This window comes from Eschrichtius robustus, chromosome 14 (assembly GCF_028021215.1).
Source record: "Eschrichtius robustus isolate mEscRob2 chromosome 14, mEscRob2.pri, whole genome shotgun sequence".
NCBI classification, from domain to species: Eukaryota; Metazoa; Chordata; class Mammalia; order Artiodactyla; family Eschrichtiidae; genus Eschrichtius; species Eschrichtius robustus.
Window position 1 is genome coordinate 80,091,718 of NC_090837.1, and position 27,044 is coordinate 80,118,761.

Below are 27,044 nucleotides of genomic sequence, written 5' to 3' on the forward strand. Positions count from 1 at the left end.
TCCTCCAGCTCCATTTTTTTCCCTCAAGACTGCTTTGGCTATTCAGGGTCTTTTGTGTCTCCATACAAATTTTAAGATTTTTTGTTCTAGTTCTGTAAAAAATGCCATTGATAATTTGATAGGGATTGCATTGAATCTGTAGATTACTTTGGGTAGTATAGTCATTTTCACAATATTGATTCTTCCAATCCAAGAACGTGGTATATCTCTCCATTTGTTTGTGTCATCTTTAATTTCTTTCATCAGCGTCTTATAGTTTTCTACATACAGGTCTTTTGTCTCCCTAGGTAGGCTTATTCCTAGGTGTTTTATTCTTTTTGTTGCAATGGTAAATGAGAGTGTTTCCTTAATTTCTCTTTCAGATTTTTCATCATTAGTGTATAGGAATGCAAGATATTTCCGTGCATTAATTTTGTATCCTGCAACATTACCAAATTCATTGATTAGCTCTAGGAGTTTTCTGGTGGCATCTTTAGGATTCTCTATGTATAGTATCATGTCATCTGCAAACGGTGAGAGCTTTACATCTTCTTTTCTGATTTGGAGTCCTTTTATTTCTTTTTCTTCTCTGATTGCCATGGGTAGGACTTCCAAAACTATGTTGAATAATAGCGGTGAGAGTGGACATCCTTGTCTTGATCCTGAGCTTAGAGGAAACGCTTTCAGTTTTTCACCATTGAGAATGATGTTTGCTCTGGGTTTGTCGTATATGGCCTTGATTATGTTGAGGGAGGTTCCCTCTATGCCCACTTTCTGGAGAGTTTTAATAATAAATGGGTATTGAATTTTGTCAAAAGCTTTTTCTGCATCTATTGAGATGATCATATGGTTTTTCTTCTACAGTTTGTTAATATGGTGTTAGCACAGTGATTGATTTGTATATATTGAAGAATCCTTGCATCCCTGGGATAAATCTCACTTAATAATGGTGTATGATCCTTTTAATGTGTTGTTGGTTTCTGTTTACTAGTATTTTGTTGAGGATTTTTGCATCTATATTCATCAGTGATATTGGTCTGTAATTTGCTTTTTTTGTAGTATCTTTGTCTGGTTTTGCTATCAGGGTGATGGTGGCCTCATAGAATGAGTTTGGGAGTGTTCCTCCCTTTGCAATTTTTTGGAAGAGTTTGAGAAGGATGGGTGTTAGCTCTTCTCTAAATGTTTGATAGAATTCACCTGTGAAGCCATCTGGTCTTGGACTTTTATTTGTTGGAAGATTTTTAATCACAGTTTCAATTTCATTACTTGTGACTGATCTGTTCATATTTTCTATTTCTTCCTGGGTCAGTCTTGGAAGGTTATACCTTTCTAAGAATTTGTCCATTTCTTCCAGGTTGTCCATTTTATTGGCATAGAGTTGCTTGTAGGAATCTCTTAGGATGGCTTGTATTTCTGCGGTGTCTGTTGTAACTTCTCCTTTTTCATTTCTAATTTTGTTGATTTGAGTCCTCTCCCTCTTTTTCTTGATGAGTCTGGCTAATGGTTTATCAATTTTGTTTATCTTGTCAAAGAACCAGCTTTTAGTTTTATTGATCTTTGCTATTGTTTTCTTTGTTTCGATTTCATTTATTTCTGCTCTGATCTTTATGATTTCTTTCCTTCTTCTAACTTTGGGTTTTGTTTGTTCTTCTTTTTCTAGTTTCTTTAGTTGTAAGGTTAGATTGTTTATTTGAGATTTTTCTTGTTTCTTGAGGTAGGCTTGTATAGCTATAAACTTCCCTCTTAGAACTGCTTTTGCCGCATCCCATAGGTTTTGGATCGTCGTGTTTTCATTGTCATTTGTCTCTAGGTATTTTTTGATTTTTGTCTTTGATTTCTTCAGTGATATTTAGTAACGTATTGTTTAGCCTCCATGTGTTTCTTTTTTTTACGTGTTTTTTTTTTTCCTGTCATTGATTTCTAATCTCCCAGCGTTGTGGTCAGAGAAGATGCTTGATAGGATTTCAATTTTCTTAAATTTCCTGAGGCTTGATTTGTGACCCAAGATATGATCTATGCTGGAGAGTGTTCCGTTTGCACTTGAGAAGAAAGTGTAGTCTGCTGTTTTTGGATGGAATGTCCTATGAATATCAATTAAATCTATCTGGTGTATTGTGTCATTTAAAGCTTGTGTTTCCTTATTAATTTTCTGTTTGGATGATCTGTCCATTGGTGTAAGTGAGGTGTTAAATTCCCCCACTATTATTGTGTTACTGTCGATTTCCTCTTTTATAGCTGTTAGCAGTTGCCTTATGTATTGAGGTGCTCCTATGTTGGGTGCATATATATTTATAATTGTTATATCTTCTTCTTTGATTGATCCCTTGATCGTTATGTAGTGTCCTTCCTTGTCTCTTGTAACTTTCTTTATTTTAAAGTCTATTTTATCTGATATGAGTATTGCTACTCCAGCTTTCTTTTGATTTCCATTTGCATGGAATATCTTTTTCCATGCCCTCACTTTCCATCTGAATGTGTCCCTAGGTCTGAAGTGGGTCTCTTGTAGACAGCATATATATGGGTCTTGTTTTTGTATCCATTCAGCAAACCTGTGTCTTTTGGTTGGAGCATTTAATCCATTCACGTTTAAGGTAATTATTGATATGTATGTTCCTATGACCATTTTCTTAATTGTTTTGGGTTTGTTTTTGTAGGTCCTTTTCTTCTCTTGTGTTTCCCACTGAGAGAAGTTCATTTAGCATTTGTTGTAGAGCTGGTTTGGTGGTGCTGAATTTTCTTAGCTTTTGCTTGTCTGTAAAGCTTTTGGTTTCTCCATCGAATCTGAATGAGATCCTTGCCGGGTAGAGTAATCTTGGTTGTAGGTTCTTCCCTTTCATCACTTTAAATATGTTATGCCACTCCTTTCTGGCTTGTAGAGTTTCTGCTGAGAAATCAGCTGTCAACCTTATGGGAGCTCCCTTGTATGTTATTTGTCATTTTTCCTTTGCTGCTTAGAATAATTTTTCTTTGTGTTTAAGGTTTGCCAATTTGATTACTATGTGTCTTGGCATGTTTCTCCTTGGGTTTCTCCTGTATGGGACTCTCTACGCTTCCTGGACTTGGGTGGCTATTTCCTTTCCCATGTTAGGGAAGTTTTTGACTTCAATCTCTTCAAATATTTTCTGTGGTCCTTTCTCTCTCTCTTCTCCTTCTGGGACCCCTATTATGTGAATGTTGTTGTGTTTAATGTTGTCCCAGAGGTCTCTTAGGCTGTCTTCATTTCTTTTCATTCTTTTTCCTTTATTCTGTTCTGCAGCAGTGAATTCCACCATTCTGTCTTCCAGGTCACTTATCCGTTCTTCTGCCTCAGTTATTCTGCTATTGATTCCTTCCTGTGTAGTTTTCATTTCTGTTATTGTATTGTTCATCTCTGTTTGTTTGTTCTTTAATTCTTCTAGGTCTTTGTTAAACATTTCTTGCATCTGCTCGATCTTTGCCTCCATTCTTATTCCGAGGTCCTGGATCATCTTCACTATCATTATTCTGAATTCTTTTTCTGCAAGGTTTCCTATCTCCACTTCATTTAGTTGTTTTTCTGGGGTTTTATCTTGTTCCTTCATCTGGTGTATAGCCCCCTGCCTTTTCATCTTGTCTATCTTTCTGTGAATGTGGTTTTTGTTCCACAGGCTGCAGGACTGTAGTTCTTCTTGCTTCTGCTGTCTGCCCTCTGGTGGATGAGGCTATCTAAGAGGCTTGTGCAAGTTTCCTGATGGGAGGGACTGGTGGTGGGTAGAGCTGACTGTTGCTCTGGTGGGCAGAGCTCAGTAAAATTTTAATCTGCTTGACTGCTGATGGGTTGGGCTGGGTCCCCTCTCTGTTGGTTTTTTGGCCTGAGGTGACCCAACACTGGGGCCTACCCGGGCTCTTTGATGGGGCTAATGGCGGACTCTGGGAGGGCTCACGGCAAGGAGTACTTCCCAGAACTTCTGCTGCCAGTGTTCTTGTCCTCACGGTGAGACAGAGCCACCCCCCCACCTCTGCAGGACATCCTCCAACACTAGCAGGTCGGTCTGGTTCAGTCTCTATGGGGCCACTGCTCCTTCCCCTGGGTTCCAATGTGCAGCCTACTTTGTGTGTGCCCTCCAAGAGTGGAGTTTCTGTTTACCCCCATCCTGTCGAAGTCCCACAATCAAATCCTGCTAGCCTTCAGTGTCTGATTCTCTAGGAATTCCTCCTCCTGTTGTTGGTCCCCCAGATTGGGAAGCCTGACGTGGGGCTCAGAACCTTCAAGCCAGTGGGTGGACTTCTGTGGTATAAATGTTCTCCAGTTTGTGTGTCACCCACCCAGCAGTTATGGGATTTGATTTTATTGTGATTGTGCCCCTCCTACCGTCTCATTGTGGCTTCTCCTTTGTCTTTGGATGTGGGGTATCTTTTTTGGTGAGTGCCAGTGTCTTCCTGTTGATGATATTTCAGCAGTTAGTCGTGATTCTTGTGTTCTCGCAAGAGGGAGTGAGAGCACGTCCTTCTACTCCACCATCTTGCAAATTGGACATAGTTTTTGCAGCTTAAACAAAAACCTTATTAAGAAGCAACTGGCTGATTACCATTTTATTACAAATAGTGCCACAAATAGTATATACTCTAAATATGGAACTCTGCTTGCAACTCTCAAATAAACCACTTAGCAAAGATCCTGGAGCTGAAGTGGGGAGTCTTGTTCTCCAAGAGTTAAAATAGTATGATGTGAGAAAAGCAGTTCACCCACTCCTTGTAAGTGGATGCTCTATATCCTTCTTTTTGGTGACCCTTTTCTACAGACTGCTTTGGAGAAATAGATCTCCAACAGGGCAGGGAGAATCTGCAAAACAGGCAGGCTGAGAGAGCCTGAGTTTTTTGTTTTTGTTTTTATGAAATAACTTCTAATTTGTTTTTCAGAGTTTCCACCCTTGGGAAAATTGAAGAATCTCTGAAGATTGGGAATAAAACCTAAGTTTAGGTAGGTCAGCAATTGTGTTTATTGAGCCCTTACGAGCTAATTGTGCTTATATCAATAGTTCTAAAGCTGAGCTGTACAAATGTTTAATCCCTAGTGCTTAGTCTAGTGCCAAGTTCATAGTGCATGGTTAGGAAATTTTTGCTGAACGTGTTGCATTAGAGTTGATTCACACTGTCAACATCTCACCACTTGGAACCCTGAGATATCAAGCCTTGGCTTGTAAGGCATTAAAACCGCTTTAACCAAAATGCCCCTGTAACACCGAGAGCTGCCAATTCTACCTGACCTGTGACTGAAGTGTAAGTAAGCCCTTCTCATCACCAATCCTTGACCTGACTTTCATCCACGTCTCCCTCTCTATTTCAGTAGAAACTCTTCTATTGACAGCCAAAACGAGAACAATTTCCTTACTATTAATTTGATACATTGGCTTTTTAACAACTTTGCTTTACCAATAGTAACGCTCCATATCAAGAAACTTGATAGGACGACTACAGTTTGGAAGAAAAATGCCATTCAATCCAATCATGTTTCATGAAGTTTCATTATTGTGCAATGTTCTCATGGAACTAAAGTAAGGCCAAGTGAGTTTCCTTCCCTCAAGGATATCACAGGGTACAAGGAGAGCAACTCAGGCATGCAAATGAAAGTAATGGAATACAACTATTGGTAAGTGCTTTAGTTTATGAACTAAAAAAAAAAAAAGTGCCAGGAGGCAGAGGAGGGAATGCATTATTCTCATCCCAGATGGGCCTTTTGAGCTCTCTTTCTGAAGTCATTCTCTCACTTTAGTGGCTGTGGACAATGCATGTTTCTTGCAACAATCTATGAATAAGTGAGGTTGATCTCCATCCATCAGGTCTGTGCCAATCCACAAACTCCTCCACTGCTCCCCGTCACATCTGGCCCCACTACCTCTGAAAGAGCAACCACACCTCCCAAATATCCTTCAGCCATCGACACACAAACTGGCCATGTGGACGATCCCCAGCCAACTCTAGATTAGGATGATAGCCACATCAACATGGAGACAAGTGCCACTTGTCTCTCTGTCGCCAGTAGATCATCTGCCACTTTAGTTTCACCTGTCACTGCTAACGGAGACACCTACTAAAGCAGGTGATTTTCTGACAACTATTGCCACCACCAAAACAACACTGACATAGAAGCCCATCACCCCGTAAAGGCTACCGTGGCATATGGACCTATGACAGTACAACTGAATCTGGGACAATTACAGACCCAGTCACATTGGCTGACCAGTAGTGGACACGACCTGTTAATAAGATTTTTGAAGCATGCCACCACTGCCGTACTTATCCACTACCCCGACCATCACCTCCTCTGCACTTGGATGAACGGGATCCAATTATTGTCGTACCAATCACTGTAGCCGAAGCTGAACCCATCGTCTTTGTTGCTATCACTTCAGCTACAACTCTGTCTCCAACAGCCCCGACCTGTCTCTGTTTGATCACAGAGTCCAAGGGCCAGTGTGACTACAGCAGAGTGAACGAGAGAGATGGTAGGAGATGCTGTCAGAGAAGGGAGCGGCAGGCAGATTGTGTAGAGTTTTGTCCACCATTATAAGGACTACCTTCTATTCCAAGTGAAAGGGGAATCTATCGGAGGGTTTTTGGCAGAACAGTGACATGAAAATAATTTTGACTGCCATACAGTGAATAGTCTGTAATGTGGCAAGAGTAGATGAAGGAGCCTAGTTTGGAGAGAATGAAAATAACCCAGGCTAGAGATGAGTAAGGCTTGGACCAGAGTGGTAGCAGTGGAGGTAGTGAGAAGTGCTAGGATTTAAGGTCTATTTTGATGACAGAGCCATCAGAATCTGCTGATGGATTGGTTATGGGGTTTAGGAGAAAGAATAACTTCACAGGTTTTGCCTTATTCAACAGAGAGGATGGAGTAGCCATTTACTGAAATGGGGGCAGACTTTGAGTCTATAATGAAGAGTCTGATTTCTTCTGTGATGTTTCACTGCTGATAGCTTTCGAGCCCCCTGCCACACCCCCACACTGTTCCACATTTGGGCAAGCTGATATGAAAGCCCAGGTGCTCCCTTCTCTGGCACCGGCAGGCAGTTCAATCCATGTAAACCAAAGCTGGCATGCAGAGACCCTCACCCCAGCTCCACTCCCTAATCAGCCCTAATCACCACAAAAGCCAAACATGTCTTTTTCTTTGCTCTCTCAGGCCATTTTCAGACCCGCTTGCAACCCTGCCTGCTCTCCCCAGAAAGCCTCATATGTGAGTAATTAATCTCTTCATATCCTCATGGTGTTTGTGTGGCGTCATCAGTCCTGAAATCCAAATCAAATTTTGGACAGGGAGGTCCATTGCATCTATGCAGGACATCTACAACAGAAAAAAAGAGGTTGTGTGAAACTGACAGGGGAGTGAGAGTAGGAACAAGGAAATCATTTTTGGAACATACGTTTGAACTGCCTGTTAGATATTAAAGTGAGAATGTTGGGTAGGCAGATTTATGTGTCTGGAGTTTAGAAGATAATTCCAGGCTGTAGATAGAAATTTGGGAGTTGTCAGCTTGTAGATGGCACTTAGGACTATACACTGAACGCACTCACCTTGGGCGTGAGAGTAAAGATGGGAAGTGCTCCAAGAATTGAGCCCTGGATTCCAACAATTAGAGGTTGGAGAGATGAGGAGGAAGAAGCAAAGCCTTCTCAGAAGGGGCTGCTGTCTTGTGATATAAAAGGAGAACTAAGAAGAGTGGCATCCTGGAAGCCAAGTGAATATATTATACGGAGAAGGTGGAGTAGTCAATGGGGCCCAACACTGCTGTCGGGTCAATGTATGCTCTTTCCAGACAAATTTATTTCATAAGGAAATAAAAAGAGTTCTAGAAATAGGGAAAAAGATCTGACCATAAATAAATCTAGGACAACCAACCACAGTATTTTGAAGGATTTTGCACGTCACATGACTGTTTTCCATGATGTTGGCCTATCGACATATTTATTGATATCCAACTAAGTGCTATGACTCTAAGCGTCATCTTATTTTTTTGTTTGTTCCCTTTTTGTTTTTAGTAATAGAAAACTTGTCAGTATCACCAGCTTGGTTTAGCAGCATTGCCTGAAAATATATGTTGAAAATTGGTCATGCAAAAGCTCATTGGGCCGCCCAGACATCTGCTGAGATTCAGGCACCAGCAGCCCTCTCTTGGCTGACTTCCCCAGGACTGCCCTACAGGACAGAACATGAAGTGTACAGCTGTGGCTGTGACGCCCCTAATCGGTGGCTGATGGTGAAATACGCAGCTCATTTCCCTGAATTGTTTGGCTGCTGGGTGGGAGGAGTACCAGCTCCTCTGGGTGACTTGGCCAGGAGAACCTCTGCTGGCAGCCACGAGGCCTCACTGTCCCACCCACACTCTGCCTGGCTGTCTAGATTTTCAGCCCTCAGGCTGACAAGAGAGGCCCCACCTCTGTCAGTCCCCCGGGCTCCGGGGTACGAGGCTCCTTTTCTCTTCATTTTCCCCTTCTTTTTATCTTATGCTTCATAGAGGCTTCTTCCAGAGCTCAAGTGAGCCAGGCCCCTCTGATGCAATCCTGAAAGACCCAGAGAGAAGCTCTGGGGTGGAGGGAGGAATGGGGGAGGGACCTGCTGGTGGAGACTTTTCCTCTTCTTATCCCAACCCTACTCCGTTCTCAGCAAGACCCCAAGACCCTGAGCACAGGAGAGAAAAGTGAAGCTGAGTAGTTGACTCTCATTACTAATAACCATGGTGCAGTCTTTACCTCTCAGTCTTGCCCACAGACCTGTACAAATGACCTTTAACCTGGTCCTCCTTTCCACATGCTGTCAGCATCGCTCTTTTCCATTCATGTTGTAAACTCTGATGGTTCTGAGGGATACGTTCATTCACTCATCCATCCATTCACCTATTAAACAAACACTTATGGAACAGAGCTCCTTCTGTGTGCCAGGCCCTGTTTAAGTGTCAGGTGTGCAGTAGTAATCAAGAGAGACAAAGTCTTTGACTCACAGATATTACATGCTAGTGAAGTCTGCAGAAAACGCAAGTAAATATCAAGATCCCGGATGGAAGCACTCTAGTGTACAGGAAAAGCAAGGGTTGAAGCCAGTTTGCCTGTAGGTGCAAATCCGACCTCTTCCAGCACTAGCTTTGTGATCTTGAGCATATTATTAACCTCCTCTACAAAATGGTGATAATCATTGTATCTCGTTTGGTTGCTTTAAGGTTTGAAGCATGTAGAACCGTGAGTAGGAATTTTGTAGACACAGAACACACAGGAAACGGCTTGGTGTATTCAGTGCCCTGATACAAGCCTTGCGTGCCTGGAGCTATTAAGTCAAAGGAGATGAATTTGGAAAGGAGGGAGCAGCCCCATTAAACTGAAGCTTTGTAGATTTCATTCTCAGTGAAATGTAAAATCATGGAAAGGTTTTAAAAAGTATTTGCTTTGTGCTTTAAAATAATGGTACTAGTTTGTTTGGGAAGATGCTTAGTAACTATAATTCTGGTTCAATATGATCCACATAAAGGAGTATTTAGGAATTAGGAAATGGTGAAGGTCAAATTCTTTCTGCCTAGTTCCATTTAATGTCAGCTTGCTTGGGTTTCTCTGATTTAGTTAATTCGCTAAAGATCCAAAGGTGGAATTTTGGCAAAAGGTTATTTAGTATGTTTCATAATGACACATCTCACTATTAATTTATATTAGGTTCCTAATTTCATTTAAATATTTTCTAAGCTTCCTAAATCTATTTTACAAAAGACAGTAGACACCTTTTAAATATTTTTGTGATGGCTGTAAATTACTGTATAATGAATGTAAAAGTAGGGCAATGTGTTATAAGCATTGAGGGACAAGTGAGCAAAGATGTACGCATTTTTCTGTCCTGAAAAGGAGTCTTTCTGGTTCCCCAGATTAATTAGCAACCATGAATTGAATGCGAATATTTTCAGGGCATTATACTAAGCATTATCTTTTAATAGGAAATACTTCTAATATTATTCATTTTATTCTACAAATACTTATGAGATATTTCCTATGTGCCCAGCATTGCGCTAAGTGCTGAGAATTCAAAAGACAATGTGATAGGATGAAGTAACTATTTTTAATGCTTGATAAAGGCTGTAAGCACAGGATGCTATAGAAACGTGCAGAAGAGTAGCAGCAGACCTAGGAGTGGGTGATCTCATTTTGTTTTTGTTGTTGTTGATAACCTGGCTTGCATTTGACTAAACCAAGTCTAGAAACAAATTCTCTTTGATCCTAATAACATTAGTAAGTTTCTTTTCCCTCATCAGGTAGTGAACTTTTAGTGTCCCTTGCGGGAGGCTGAGGAATGACTCCCCTCAAAATGTCCACATCCTACTCCCTGGAACCTATCAATGTTACCTTACATGGCAAAAGAGACTTTGCAGATGTGAGTAAGTGAAGGATCTTGGGATGGGAAGATTATCTTGGATTGGTACCCAACGTAATCACGAGGGTTCTTGTAAGAGGGATGTAGGAGAATCAGAATTAGTAGTAAGAGATGTGATGATGAAAGCAACAAGTAGGGAAGGGGCCACGAGCCAAGGAAGGCAGGAGGCCTCCAGAAGCTGAAGAAGGTAAGAGAATGGAGCCTCCAGAAGGAATCCATCAATGCATTCCTTGTCAGTAAAATTCCTTGTTTAGGGAATCCTGTAGACCACAAATCTCCACATTTTATTTCTGCAAACCATACACTGTCATCCTTTAGGAGTGAGAAGCTGTCTTTCTCTGGCACAGTTCATAGTTCTTTTGAACGAATCTCAAGATGGGACATAACTGCAGGGATTAGTAAATTATTGTGAATCATAAACTCACCTGATTATTCTGAATGTGGTCGTTCATAGAGTGACATAGGACATTTCTCAATGTCTTATAGGAATCTGAGTCACCCTGGTCTGGGGCACTTCCCAGGTCTCCTGGCTATTGAGTGTGCCCTGCTTCATGTTGCGGTAAAGTATAAATGGCCAATAAACATCTCATTCAAGACATTCAGCCTCACTACCTACCAGGAAAATGCAAATTAAAGCCACACTGATATAGTTTATACCCCCTAGATTGGAAAAAACTTTTTTAAAGCTGAAAATCTTTTTAGAAAAATTTTATTGAAGTCTAGTTGATTTACAATGTTGTGTTAATTTCTGCTGTACAGCAGTGATGCAGTTATGCATATATATATTCTTTTCTATTATGGTTTATCACAGTATATTGAATATAGTTCCCTGTGCTGTACAGTAGGAACTTGTTGTTTATTCACGCTATATATAATAGTTTGCATCCGCTAGTCCCAAACTCCCAATCCTCCCCCCACCCGACCCTTGGCAACCACAAATCTGATCTCAATGTCTGTGAGTCTGTTTCTGTATTGTAGATAAGTTCATTTGTGTCATATTTTAGATTCCAAATATGCAACATCATATGACATTTGTCTTTCTCTTTTTGACTTACTTCTCTTAGTATGATAATCTCTAGGTCCATCCATGTTGCTGCCAATAGCATCATTTCATTCTCTTTTATGACTGAGTAGTATTCCATTGTATATATGTACCACATCTTATCTATTCATCTGTCGATGGACATTTAGGTTGTTTCCATGTCTTGGCTATAGTAAATAGTGCTGCTATGAACATAGTGGTGCATGTATCTTTTCGAATTAGAGTTTTGTCTGGGTATGTGCTCAGGAGTGGGATTATTGGATCATATGGCAACTCTATTTTTAGTTTTTTGAGGAACTTTCATACTGTTTTCCATAGCGGCTGCACCAATTTATATTCCCACCAACAGTGTAAGAGGGTTCCCTTTTCTCGACACCTCCAGCATTTATTATTTGTAGACTTTTTAATGAGAAAGTCTGAAAATCTTAAGCATTGACAGTAATCTAGAACAATGGGCACTCTCATACACTTCTTGTAAGAATGCAGAATAGTACAAACACTTAGGAAAATGTTGTGGCATTTCCCAGTAAATTTGAAATGTGCATACCCTGTAACACATCAACTCCATTCCTAGACATGTATATGTGTGTGTGTGTGTGTGCGTGTGTATATCTAGAGAAGTGGCAAAAAATATGGATGAAAAGTTCATAGCAGCACTGTTACTCTTAACAAAAATAGAATAAATAAATAAATGCAAGTCCAGAGCATACAGTTTGATACTTTTACCACTTATGTTTCAGATGTGGAGTCTTACTACAAAGAAAAACAAGTGAATGATAAACAGATAATTTAGAGTTTTCACCATTTCTAGGGGTTGGGGGTATTATCTGGGAAGTGTATAGTGGGGCTTCAGTTGTATTTGTGATTTCTATTTATTATGATGGGCAGTAGACACATAGATAGGTGTCTGTACTACCATTCTTCAGATTTCATGTTATCACATTTTGTGGGCGTGAACGTCTGAGCAAAATCTCATAATGGTAATAAATGTAACTGCCCTTCTACTACTTCCAACTCATGCCGCTATGTCGAACTGACCTGCTGGAATCACTCTGGGAGGGGGTGGTTTTAGGTGTAGTTGTAGTTGTTGGAACAGTGGTCACAAAGGTTCTAGGTTGCTTTCTCATGGGGACTTTGGCTTCCATTTTCTGCCGATCAACCCAAAACAGGGGTTATACTAAAGGTATAGCCACACAAGAAGATGCAGGATTGGAGATGCAAAAGAGTTGAAGTGACAACCTGAAAACCTTCACTATAATGAAACCTCTATTAGGGTGGATAGAATTGTCAGACTAGAAAAGTGGCACCCAATACTTGTGTGTGGTAATTAATGGGTGTCCTCCAAGTCTGCGGGTATCATGTATTCACAAACAAAAGAGGGACTCTTTAGTAATTATCATAAACTACATTTATATGGAACTTTGTAATCTTATTTCTTTTTTTATTTATTTATTTATTTATTTATGGCTGTGTTGGGTCTTCGCTTCGGTGCGAGGGCTTTCTCCAGTTGCGGCAAGCGGGGGCCACTCTTCATTGCGGTGCGCGGGCCTCTCACTATCATGGCCTCTCTTGTTGCGGAGCACAGGCTCCAGACGCGCAGGCTCAGTAATTGTGGCTCATGGGGCCCAGTTGCTCCGCGGCGTGTGGGATCCTCCCAGACCAGGGCTCGAACCCGTGTCCCCTGCATTAGCAGGCAGACTCTCAACCACTGCGCCACCAGGGAAGCCCGGAACTTTGTAATCTTGAACAAGAAATTTACCAGTTAATCACCCAGTATTTATTAAGTTCTTGTAAATTGTGCAGTTCCATACTGACCACTCAGGAAATTCATTTCAAAAAATAGGCCTGGTCCCTCCCTTGAAAGACTGACATTATATTACAATAGTTTGTGCTCAGTTGTACAGCAGAGCTAACCTGGGCCTGTACCATCTGCAGAGAGAGAATTAAGAGTCAGAGGATAAAAAAGCAGAAATACAGAAGATAATTAAAGAGAGGAAACATTTTCAGATAAAGGCGGTGTCAAAATAAAGGACTCTCGTCATATGTCAAATGTCCATATTAGTTGATGAGAACCAGGGGCATGATGGTGCAGAACAGACAGCAGGATGTCACCTAGATGTGTACCCGGTTAATAAATAATTAATAATAATAAATGTCATACGCTCTCACATATATAGACCAATTTCCTAATGCTCAAATAATGCATAAGAGTTTGGATGTTCATATCATATTTGTCAAAATATTTATGCCCTGAATGTAGTAGCCAGAATGCCTGCAAACAAACCTTAATTGTCCTTAGCTCTTGATTATTAAATTTGTTTATAATTAGGTTAAATTGTTTATAAGAACTTGGCTAAAATCATCAACAATGTAAAAACTCATCACACACTGGTAGGGAAGAAAAAGTTATGCAAAAACTGTTTTGGGGAAATTGGTTAAATATTTGGGGAAAAACAGAAATTGAGTTCAAATGCACTGAAGAGTTAGTTGTTGAAAATCAAAATGTAAAAATCAGAGATAATTAATTTAACCTCTTGAGTTTTAAAGACTTCTGAAGTCAGAAAATCATTCTTTAAAAAAAAAAACGGGGAAAAAAAAACGTTGGAAAAATATTTGTAACACAGAGGGTAGAAAAATCATTGGTATCTTGATACATAAAATGTTCACTGGAAAAAAGAACACAGACCCATAATAGTTAAACGATCATAGAACATAAATATGAATAAACATAAATACAAATATGAGTAAGCACATGTATGATAGTTTGTAAATATGACTATTGAATGATATTTAAATGGTTATTAATGTGTTTAATTTCAGAGCTATACAACAAAGGAAATGACTACACACACACACACACACACACACATATACACACACACATTCTTTTTCCTGACCTGTAAACAAAGACTGAGGAAATGGTCAAAATGTTCAAAGAAGGGAGAACACAGTAAGTAAGGTGGTCTTGTGACACTGTTAGTGACAGTGTAATCTGGTACAATTTTCTTCATCAATTTGGCAGCAATTTTTTTATCAAGAGCTTTTGATCTACTCAATTCCACTTTTTTTGAGGGAGGGTTTATTATTTATTTATTTATTTAAAAAATTTTTTTGAATTTTTTTTATTTATTTATTTTTATTGGGGTATAGTTGTTTTACAATGTTGTGTTAGTTTCTACTGTACAGTGAAGTGGAGTTCCCTGTGCTATATAGCAGGTTCTCATTAGTTATCCATTTTATACATATTAGTGCCACTTTTAAATTGCCACCTAAAGAAACAATGCAAAATTTTGAAAAAATATTTTAAAAAATAATTATTGTATTGATTATTATGTCTGCAAAATAGAAACAATCTAAATACTTAAGGATGGAAGCATGGTTAAGTAAACTATCTTACTTTTTGTGTAACTGACTGTTGTACAACCAATAAAACACATTAAAATGAATGAAAAAATAGCTATCCTTATATATGCATTGAAAAGTGTCTGGGAGGAACTAAAACAATTTAAACACTTGGATAAGTCATGATTTTCTTTAAATTTTCTGAATTATCTTCAAAATAGGTTTGTATTACTATTCTAATTGGAAAAGGGTATATGAAGTCAGATGTTTCATAAACTAATGAAAAAATGATAAGAGAAACAGAGACAGTAAATTAGGGGCAGTGAGTAATGGAAACTAAAGTTAATGAATTTAAAGTGAAATAATGAAGCATCCTATATGGATGCTTCTTTTATTTTTAATTTTCAAATAGTGGTCATAGAATATCATTATAAAACTGAGATACAAAAGAAATCCAAAAGATCGTAGGTGAATCCAATCACATTTGGTACCTCCTATCTTATTTACATCAGAGTATCTGGCTACTAAGTGATTTGTCTATTAGATTCGTGTCTGAAGAATCAATTTTCTGGTTCTACGTGGGATTTTGACTTAGATTAGGGATTGAATTTCTGCTCTGCAGCAACTGTTGGTTTTGCAACCTGAAGAACATTTTTTAAACTCTTTGAGTCTTGGTTTCCTCATCTGTAGTATGGACATAACACTTTTTCATAGAGCGATTTTGAAGATTAATGTGGTTTATGTACCTATCATTGTCCCTGACAAATAAGTGTTTGTTTTTATTAGTATGAGACAAATGCTTTCACGAAGAAGCATTGAATTATATGTGTATATATATATATATATATATATATATATATATATATATATATATATATATATATATATATATATATATATAATATTAGTAAGTATGAGTATTCCACTCAATGCCAGAATTATTAATATTTATGTTAACATAATTGTTAGTATGTATATATACTTATATACAAGTACATGGTATATATATATTGATATATATAAATATATTATGGTTAATATTTATATATATTGGGTTGGCAAAAACGTTCGTTTAGGTTTTTCCATAACATCTTATGGAAAAAACCCAAACAAACTTTTGGGCCAGCCAAATATTTGTTTATATAATTGCTAGTATTTTGGTATATATGTATATTTATATACATATACATGTTATAGACAGTTGACCCTTGAACAACACAGGTTTGAACTGCATGGGTCCACTTATATGCGAATTTTGTCAATAAATATGTACTGCAGTACTACACTACCTATGGTTGATTGGATACACAGATGTGGAACCACAGGTAAGGAAGGCTGACTGTAAACTTATATGGGGATTTTTGACTGCAGGGTGTCAGTGACCATAACCTATGCATTGTTCAAGGGTCAACTGTATATATGTTTTACTATATATTTACGTAATAAAACTTCATTTATTCTAGGGTGTTTTAACTTCTATTATTTTGATGTATCAATTTTTTTCTTACTGTACTGGTCTTCTAGATAACTTTCTAAAAATCCTACATTTCACTATTTGAGATTCCATAAGCAAGTCAAATATTGATTTTCTTTTCTTTTGATTTCTAGATGATCTTCAGAGCCAAGAGGAAGTACAAATCGTCCAAATATCCATGCTCTCTGGGCAACATGTTTCATTTCTTCGTACTATTTTGAACTGCTTTGAATAGTTGACATTTCTGGGATTCACATTTGGCTCCATAATTGTGACATATGGTAAACTTCCCATTTCAGAGATATTTATGACACAACCCAGAAACATAATCTCTTCAGTTCTTCTAAGGATTCTGAATAATTATCTCTTCTTTTTTTTTCTTTGTGGGTAAAGCAAAGGAAGCCCAAGAAATGTCACCAGAAATCAATATTTAGGTTGAATGCTATGCTCTAATGCGTTATGATCGTGGCTGGGAACCAGCATTCAGTAGCTGGGAAAAGGGCACAACCCTATGCTCTTGCCACCTTCTCCCAAGAACAATGATTCAATCTTTGATGGTCAAGGTGGAGATCAAACTTAAAGGACTTAAGGCATGAGAACTTGGATCAGTCCATAAAGTTTATGGTTCAGGTTCAAGTTCAAGGACTGACAAGAATTAATATACTTGCAGAATCAGCAAACAAACAGAGCAGATGATGCACATGAGCTGATACAAAATAATGTGTTAACCCACTGCCAACCGTGTTTCCTACTGAGAGGTGCCAAAGTTCAGTGGTCTCATCACCTTTTATGAAGTGAGGAGCTAAGACCCCAGGAAGCCATTTAGGCTGGTGTTGAAAGAGTAGACAATCATCAAGCAAAATGAGACCTAATTACCTTAAAGCAATTGTATTTTTCTTTTGCAAGACCACAAGTATGGTAACTAGATTATTTCATGTTTTACTTCTTATTGTGCCATCAGGCCTTGAAACTAAAGGTGTCAGTGAATCAAGCCTAACCAAGAGGCAAATGGGCCTTCCAAATTATTTGTCAAATAGTTGCTGTGAACACAGAAGAGAGAGAGGGTGTTGAAAAAAATTTCAAAATGACTTGTGTAACATGAATTTCACTAGAGCTGGCCAATATATTTTGGTAAGTACTTATTTTTAGCATGTAGTTGATATTTATTAAACAAACACCCATGTTATCAGACTCAGGTCAAAAACAGAACACTTCCAGAATCCCCAGAGTCCTTCAATGTGGTATTCGGCCCCAATTCTGCTTTTCTTCTTCCCCTGAGAGGTAACCACCACTATCACAAGTTTTACGTTAAATATTTCCCTGCTTTTTAAAATAGATGTTTCAAATTTGCATTTGTCTGATGTTTTCTTATTATTTGAGTGAGATTATACATTTTTGGGAAAAATATCTAGAAGATATATATCCCATATCAAGGAGTTCATGATGTCAGTATGTCATATTACTGGTGATGTTGGCCTTGATCACTTGGTTAAGGTAGCTTCTACTGGATTTCTCCACTGTAAAGTTGCTGTCTTTTCCTCTGTAGTTAATAAATATCTTGGGGAGGTAAAAAATAAAATAAAACTGATGTTTCACTTACATATATATCTCTAAACAAGATTGTTTAGTTTTAATGTCTCTATTATTTTCCCCACTACATCATATTTGTGAGATTCATGCATTTGATATGTTTAACAATAGTTCGTTCATTTTCTTTGGTGAAAGTATTTCAGTGTATAAATATAACACAATTTACTTATCTATTCTGCTGTTGATGTATATTTGGGTTGTTGTTTTTTAAACTGACGAATAATGCTACTATGAACATTTCTGTATGTGTGTGGGTGTGTGCGCGCGCGTGTGTGTGTGTGTGTGTGTGTATATATATATATATATATCTCTGTGTATTTCCCTTGGGAACATACTAGGAGTGGAATTGCTTCATCATAGCTCATAAATATCTTCAAGTTTACTAGATAATGTCAAATGCTTTCCAAGTCATCTTACAAATGTATATAACTGCCAGCAGCATATTTATTTAGAATCTCATTAATGATTTACTCAATAAGATTTCATAAGTTTTCCATTAAAAGTATTGCACCTCTATTAGTAGATTTATTTCTAGATGCTTGAAAATTTCTTTTCAATATCTCTTTAAGTTTTTAGTTTTCTGAATATTTGTTGATGATACACAAAAATATGAAATAATCACTTATACAAATACAAAATACTTTCTTAAATTATTTTTGTATACTGATTTGTATCCACTAATCTTGCTAAGCTCTTACTTATTCTAATAGGTTGCTTGTGGATTCTTTGGATTTCTATGTTTACAATCCTGCTATATGCAAATAAGAACGTCTTTCATGCTTATATAATTGATTTCTTATTTTATTGCCCTGGTTGGGACCTTCAGTACACTACTGAGGAGCAGGAGTCACAGTGGACTCTTGTCTTGTCACCTTTTCTTCTTTCCTTTTTACATCTCAGCCCTTTTGACTGAAATTCCTTTCCTTCTGCATTTCTACCCTTTGCATTTCTTTCAGTGAATGCCTGCTGGTGAAAAACTTCGTCAAATTGTGTTTAACTAAAAAAATGATCTTATTTTTATTCTTTACTTGATAGATATTCTTGCTGAGCATAGAATCCTACCTTGCCAGTGATTGTTTTTCAGTATATTGAAGACCAATTTAATTGTCTTTTGACTTTCACTTTTGCTTTAGAGAGGTCATTGTAATAAAATGTAATAGCCTATGTCTTTTTAAAAAGGTAGGAAGCCAGGTTCCTGATGTTAACTTTTCCAGGTACTTTGTCTTGTTCTTTGCTGCTGTAAGATTTATACTACCACCGAGAAGTTTGAACTATAAGTTGACGATCCCAAGTTCTTCTCCAACCATTACATAATAGTGGACTCAGAAACAATCAGAGCAACATTGGAGTAATGAAACAGGATTTATTTTGGCCATAAGGCAAAAAAAAAAAAAAAAAAAAAAAAAAAAAAATGAAGGAAAAAGCAACTAACAGTGATTTAAAGCATAAGTCATCTATTGTTTTTTTAATGAGAAGCTCAGAGATTTGGAATTAAGTTACATAACATTTTTTTGTGAATACAATATTACACACAAGAAGACATGTCTGCTCTTGAACTAGGATATATGTAAGTCTATTAATGGTTTGGAAAATTCATGTCACTAACTACTGCCTCCCTACCCAAAGTTGGCCTATACGAAATGCATGACTAAAAAATATCTTAAAGTCATTTCTTCTCTATTCTATACTGCTTGCCACTTTGCTAAAGAGTCAGACTGAATCAGCTCTCAGATTGTTGTGAAACACCACCTCACTTTTGCAGGCTCTATCAGGTACACGTTTCCTAGTGCAAAGTGGAAAAGTACCAAAGATGGTCTTTTTTTCTAGTTATTGCACATCTAAAAGATCAGTATTCATCAGAAACAGTGACAAAATAATTCATAGTCTAAAGCAAGATACAATGTGCTAAGAAGCAGACAAGATTTACCGTGGATAATCCTTGATTTATGTACTTAAGAGCTACTGAAGTGTACTTATTTCCTATTGTTTTTTAAAATAAATTTATTTATTTATTTATTTTTGGCTGTGTTGGGTCTTTGTTTCTGTGCGAGGGCTTTCTCTAGTTGCGGCGAGTGGGGGTGCACGGGCCTCTCACTATCGCGGCCTCTCTTGTTGCGGAGCACAGGCTCTAGACGCGCAGGCTCAGTAGTTGTGGCTCACGGGCCCAGTTGCTCCGCGGCATGTGGGATCTTCCCAGACCAGGGCTCGAACCCGTGTCCCCTGCGTTGGCAGGCGGATTCTCAACCACTGCACCACCAGGGAAGCCCCTTATTTCCTATTTTTATCTTTAATTCTAGCTAAAGCTATTTTAATGTTTTCTTTCCCCTTGTCTATCTCAGTAGAGCCACTGACTTCCATACAGAAGACTTTACTCACCATTCACGTACATTTATCATGATCCAGTAATCTTAATATTGTCTTATTTTTGGAAAGTTTTGAAGTTAGTCATCACCATAATCCCTCTGTTTAGCCACAGAATTTTACAATATCCATAATCAAGGAGTGGCTTTGTAGGCTTTTTTAGAAGCAAAAACTAAATTCCTAACCTGTGAGAAATCAAGTTTCAGTGACTTTAAGTAAGTTTTGTGAAATAAGGAAGGTGAGGGTTTACATCTGCTCAGAATCCTAGAGTCTTAAAGTTGAGATAATTTTCTGCAGGTCATTTTGGGAAGGGAGCAAATTTTTCTATTTACATTTTCCCAACTAACATAAATTGTGTACTTTGGGATTTAATTTGGAAGTTTTCCCAGGAAACAGATGACTATTACTTTGCATAATACAGGTTGAGTAAACACACAATTATTAATTTAGCATAAATTCAGTATTTCCTAACTTCTAATCCACAAAGTGAATACAGATTATCTTTGGAGCTCCATTGGAGATACCAACCCCTTCAGAATGGATGGCAAACAATGGCAGCATGCTGTGGATATTGAACAAAATGCAGCTGAGTTGGTGAGTTTTGTACGTATCTTTTAACTGCTTTCATGTCTAATGTTCTTGCTTTCTACATTTGACATTTAACCTTTCCAAAAAATGAAGTTGCCTTATATTTCACGGAAGATGCAAAATGCCATTGCTTTAATATCATATATACATCATTTTATTTCCTTCTCCTTTTCATAATATATTAAATATGAGTTATGGTATTTCCCCACATGTCAAAAACATTTATGCAATTTATTCCATTAAGTCAAATAATTAGTTAATGATGAGCAAAAACCGCCCAGTAAAACCAACTTTTGAGGCTGTGAAAAGGAATGGTTTGAATTTCCCATTTTTTAGTAATCTGACAGGCAACCTATAACCTCTTAGGTCCCCCAAAACAAAGGGTAGAAGGTTTTTTTAATAATTCTTTTTTTTTTTTAAGATTTGGTTTTAACAAATTTGTGTTTTGTTTTTTTTTTTTGTTTTGTTTTTAATTTCTTTTTGGCTGCATCGTGTCTTCGTTGTGGTGCGTGGATTTCTCTTGTTGCAGAGCACCGGCTCTAGGCGTGCGGGCTTCAGTAGTTGTGGCTTGCAGTCTCTAGAGCGCAGGCTCAGTAGTTGTGGCGCACGGGCTTAGTTGCTCCACAGCACGCGGGATCTTCCTGGACAAGGGCTCGAACCCATGTCCCCTGCATTGGCAGGCGGATTCTTAACGACTGCGCCACCAGGGAATTCCCTTTTATAACTCTTTATGAGTTTATTTGCTTATTTTAAAACATGTGGAAAAAACAGAAAATTACAAATAAAAAATTTTAAAAATCACCCATGATCCCTCCCAGAGAAAATCACTGCTAATGTTTTGCTTCTTGTCCCCTATCCAATTTAATTTTATTCTTTTGATTGCTTTATTTTGTCACATGAAATTTTTGTCAATTTACCTAAATTTTTTCTCCAAAAATTCCATAAAGATCTTAATTAAAATTCAGAGAAATGAGAGCTTATACTACAGAAACCTTTTATAAGAGGACATTTGTTCACATTGTCTTTTTGTTTCTCAGTAAAGTTTTATGGTTTTCTTTACATAAGTCCTATGGCATTTTATAGGCTTAGCTATTTTAAATGCTTCATTACTACTGCGAATAGCAGTTGCTAGTACACACACACATACCCACACATAAAACAAGTGCTGTTACACATATGTTTTATAATCAGCCAATTTGATGAGATCTTATTACTTTCGATAGGTTATTCAGCTAAGTATTCGGGATTCTGTTTGTAAGCAATCATATCATCTGCAAATAATGTTAATTTTCTCTTCACATTTCCATTATTTTTACAGACTGATGAGAACTTCTAGAAAAACATTACTGGATATTGGTGGTAGGAAATATTCTTCACTTCTCCTGCCTTTAAAGGAATGTTGTCCCTGATGTTTCACTGTTAAATATGATGGTCATTGCTTTGAGGTAAACATTCCTTGTCACATTTGGGAGTTATTCTTTCCTTTTAGTTCTTTGCGATTGGTATTATTTGTCTGCTTTTATCAGTTTTGAATGATGAAATTTGTTAAATGAGCCTTGAGCATTGAGATGATTATTTTATTTTCCTTCTTTGATCATTTAATATGAAAAATGTATTCATATAATTCATATCACTAAACCATTATTAGAGTTTCAGATTTTCCTAGAACTTGGTTAGTTCTTCATTTAATACAAGTTGGACTCTCATAATTTTTTTACATGTGTTATGTGTTTATTTTACTGGATAAAATAAATTTTTTTCACCCTTAAAAATCAGGGTTGATTGATTGCTTATTTTAACATTCTTTCTCTGTAGTTACCCAGAAATCCATACTGTTCAAAGGAAGGAACGCACTGTGGTTGTAGATTGCCCATCGTGATCTTACAGCCACAGTGGGTGAGATTTGGGGCCCGTGGTGCGGTTGGGAGTCTTCAGTAGTTCTCTGGAGTAATGGTAAGTTGGGACGGCAGGCTCTGCTCTGTCAGCCCCGCTGCAGGGTTCTCCTCTCCTTCAATCCCTCCCCAGCTGCACCCCCTTTGGTGGCTCTGTGCTTCTCCTGTGGCGTCCCACCCCACAATCTCCTGCCAACACCGGGGAACCGAAGGCCCCAGCAAGTTATCAGTGCTGTAGTCTATTTCTGTAAGATCCTACCCATGCCAGAGCTGACGTCTTGTTAAGCTCAGTGAACTTCCTTTTATTTACGTTTTGAACTTCCCTTTATTTATGTTTAAAAGATAAAACTGTATTTAATGAATCATTTTCTAGTTATAAAATCTCAATATGTCATGTGAACATGGGAGATGCCAGTGAGCCAAAGAAATACCTGTAAATTTCCGTCACTCAAAGATAACTAATCTACATGTTCTGATATGTCTTTTCTCTATTTTTTCTCCCCTTGAGGGCTAATTAGATAATTAATTTATACTGCAATTTTAGTAGCTGATATAATAACTTAATGTGATATATTCCTGAGGCAACCTATTTGCATTTGAGATGATGCCTTATTGCTTTAGTACAAAGGATTAACTAAGAGGGGAACTTTTATCCTTATGGACTTGTGGACAAGGGGTGTGTGTGTGTGTGAGAGAGAGAGAGAGAGAGAGAGAGTGCGCTGATAAATTTGCTGAGTTAAATTACAGCATTTGGAGTAATGAAAAAATTAACCATATTCTAATTGAGACCATTTACGTGAGTTACCACTGTGTTATTGCTGAAATATTCACTTTTCATAATCTTTTGCAGGTGACAGCAAAACTGTGGTCACTCTGGAAAACATTTCTGGTGTGTCTATTGGCCTAATTGCTAGGACCCTTGTTGTTCTGCTCTTATATTTTGTCCACTTCAGCAAGCCTACCAACAGTACCACCATCATCATTCACACAGACAGCAAGTACAATCATGTCACCTGCATCCCTGGTTCTGCCCCATCTCCTGCCTCATCATCCCTGCCTGGATCTCAGAGCACTCTGCCTTCTACCCCTGTGCCCAACCAAAGCTCCTCTACCAAGGTGCCTCCATCTCCTATGAAGATGACTAAAAGCACAATGCAGGGCCATGAAGTTGTCATTGAAGTTGGAGAATAACGTTTTGGGGGCCTTTAGCCCTCCTCAAGCCAGATCAACATCCTTACCCTGAAGGAAGCACATGCAAGGTATTCTTTCCTCCTGCCAAGAGGTTCCACAGCATTTAGCTTTGTGAGACCTGCCCCTCTTGCTCAATGATTTGCTGTATTCCCATATGAGAATGACTCCAGTGTTCTCAGTCTTGGGCCCTCCAATGTTCAAATGATTGGAAAAGAAAAATTTCAATTGAGTTAGGTTGATTCATCCAGGCTGGGGCCCAGTGTTTCCTTTTCATCCTGTACAACCAATCTCAACTTCACTAATGAGGATTTTGACGGCTGAGGAGGTTGCCTGCTTCCTGTATGCTGGTTCTCAAGCTGGTATTTTTCATCCAGTTGTTGATTATTCCCCAATCTCGTATACTTGGCTATTTTCAGCATTTCTATTCCAGTAGGGGAAGAAGGAGATGTTTAATTAATGTGGTTAATGAACATAAATTATTATATAACTATTGATCATTACAGAAGCTTTCCTACTATTGGGGAATTCAGAAAAGAGGACAGATCAGTGAGATTAGAAATAATCAAGGAAGGTTTTAGAGAAGGGCTGAAAGGTGAACAAGGGTGAAAGATTAAACTTAAGGAGAGATAATTAAAACAGAAAATGAGAGGGCTAAGGGAGATTTAAAATCCAAACCACATTTATGGATAAGCACACTTATCCAAAATACTTCAAATGTAACAAATGATGTATTTTATATATCTGTACTTTTTTACTGATATTGGCAATATTATTTCCTATACTTGATATTTTGCTTAATCTCTAAATTATTATAAACTACTACTTATAAAATTTGAACTTTTAAATTGTTTTGTACTTCATGCTATAACTTTGAGTGCACATTGCTTATAATTTTCTATGAAACACAAGAGTCTTGTTCAATGTTACTTTAATACTCACTAGAAGCATCCACATTTTATTCTGGAAAAGACTTTAGGGTTAAAATCAACTTGCCCATTCCATCCTCAACTTCCAAACTCTACAAAAGAGGAAGACTGTTCCAGGGAAGGGCGCTCTTGTTCAAAGACTCAGACCCTATGAGTGGACACGGGAGCCTGGATCTCTTTTGCATACCATCAGAGGTTCTAAATAGGTTCCAAAAGTGTTTTTTTTTTTTTTTTTTTAAGATTTCCTAAAGCAAAAGATTTTGTGTATATGCCATTCTAAGTCGATTTGCTGTAGTCAGTAATAGGCCATGTAAATTAGTACAGACCCTGAGGCCTTGCTGAGTAATTAGGCTCTGCAAAAGGAAGATTAGAAATGTGATCATTCGCTAGGTAATTATTATTTATGAGCAGCTGGTATTATTTCCCAGACACTGGGAAATGTAAAAATTTGAGTCTTTGAAAAATAGTTTTTCAAACAATTTACCAACATTATTTGCTAGAATTTAAGAATGATGAAAGGCATTATATAAATTTTAGAAAAGAAATTTCATAAAGCTCTAGGTAAGATGAATGGGCAAAATGGAGAAAGTGTGCATGCATTTCTCCCTAGTAGAGTTTTAAATCAATTCATTTCTATTGTGCTTTTGATTTAAATGCTTGTGAAGAAGAAAGATTAGATTCACTAGGTTCAAATGTGCTTCCTTATATGATTTAAACTTTGCTTTGTAATATAAAATAAATAAAAGCTTTTAATACAAAGACCTAAAATAAATGTACTGTTAATAAAGAATTTAAAAGAAAGTTTTGTATCCTAGAAGCCATTTTAAGTAACCAAATGTTGTGATAAAACTGTTCTTTTCTTCCTTTGCTCTTTGAGATGATACAGAATGCACTATGGTAATATGGGGAGAATAACTTCACTGTGTTTAAGGAATCTGCTCTTAGCAATGAATTTCCTATGTTAAATATTGGAGGATATTGTAATTAGGGTTATCTGAGTTCATCAGGTTGCTGTGCTTTATAAAATGGGGTTGTGAATGAGCTCTTGGATTCATTTTTTGCTTTAGACTTTTACGGTTTAATAAAATCTTAAAGTATTCAGCAGCGTTGTGGAAAAAGTCTTCCCCAGTTAAAATACATAACTTGGACAAAAATTTTACAAAGTACTATGAAAATAGTGAAGTGTGCATATTCAATAAATAAGTAATCACCCAGTGGTAATGACTTATTCACCAAATATTAAAACCATATATATGTTCTAATATTTATTATTTCAAAAATTTATTCACTATATTGAATGACAGTAATATAGTTTAAAACAGTCAGGAAATTATTTAAAATACCTTCTACAGGACTTCCCTGGTGGTCCAGCGGTTAAGACTCTGTACTTCCACTGCAGGGGGTGTGGGTTCAGTCCCTGGTTGGGGAAGATTCCGCACGGCACAGCCAAAACAAAAACAACAACAACAAAACAATATTAAAAAACTAAGGATTATGTTAAGAAACCCAAATTAAAAAATTAAATTAGAGAAGTAAATAAAATATCTTCTACAAGCAATTTTTGAGTCCATTATTTTTTCTTAAATGCAAAGTAATTCTTGTGGGATTAAAACATTAAGTTTTCAAATACACTTCACCAAATAAGAGTGTAACTAACTTCTTTGGATGCTTTACTAAAAAATGTTCTATTGGGCATTTTGTTTCCAAAATAGATCCATTTACTTACACTGAAAATCCACTGTAATAGGTAAAATCTGTACTCCATGATACGTCCACAATTATTTTAGGGGAACCTTTCAGAAGTTATACTGTGTAAGCCATTCACTTTGATATTGTGCAGTTTCAAAAGCTTTTGAACCTTGGAACCATCTCTACTTTGAAACAAATTATTTTTTGTGAACTTTCACTTGCTTAGTCTTTAAATTCTTTAATAATCTAAGTTTCTCGTTAATTGCCCTTATAGTGATAGGCAGCTAATATCAGTGTTATGATCAAGTCAAACATGTTTCTGGTTTGTCACATCTCTTGCTAACTTTTGCCATGGCATCCTGAGAGCATTTTCCAAGTCGTGTAGGAGTCTCTCTTTGTCATTCACAATGGTCATTACCATCAAACAATTTCAAGCAGGTGTTGTTCAGGGCTAAGAGGGAACTCCTCAGCTAGAAAGAGTTCCCTTTGCCAGGAAACGAAGCGAAGTGCAGGGTGAGCAACAAGCTTCCCCAGCCTTTCAGGGCACTGCACGAAGTTCCCGCTTCAATTTTATCCTACCTAGACTGGCAGAGCTAAG

At 37.5% G+C, this 27,044-nt stretch overlaps 1 long non-coding RNA gene across 2 annotated transcripts; it reads left to right on the top strand.

The window, feature by feature from the left end:
• The first annotated feature begins 20,428 nt into the window (after positions 1 to 20,428).
• LOC137776749 (uncharacterized) lies at positions 20,429 to 24,574 on the top strand. 2 transcript variants are annotated; one of them, XR_011076310.1, is made up of 4 exons: positions 20,429 to 20,763; positions 22,067 to 22,193; positions 22,564 to 22,701; positions 23,491 to 24,574. It is a non-coding gene; the product is annotated as an uncharacterized lncRNA (long non-coding RNA). The 2 variants fall into 2 exon arrangements; XR_011076309.1 differs by having other exon boundaries at positions 20,429 to 20,754.
• The last annotated feature ends 2,470 nt before the right edge of the window (positions 24,575 to 27,044 follow it).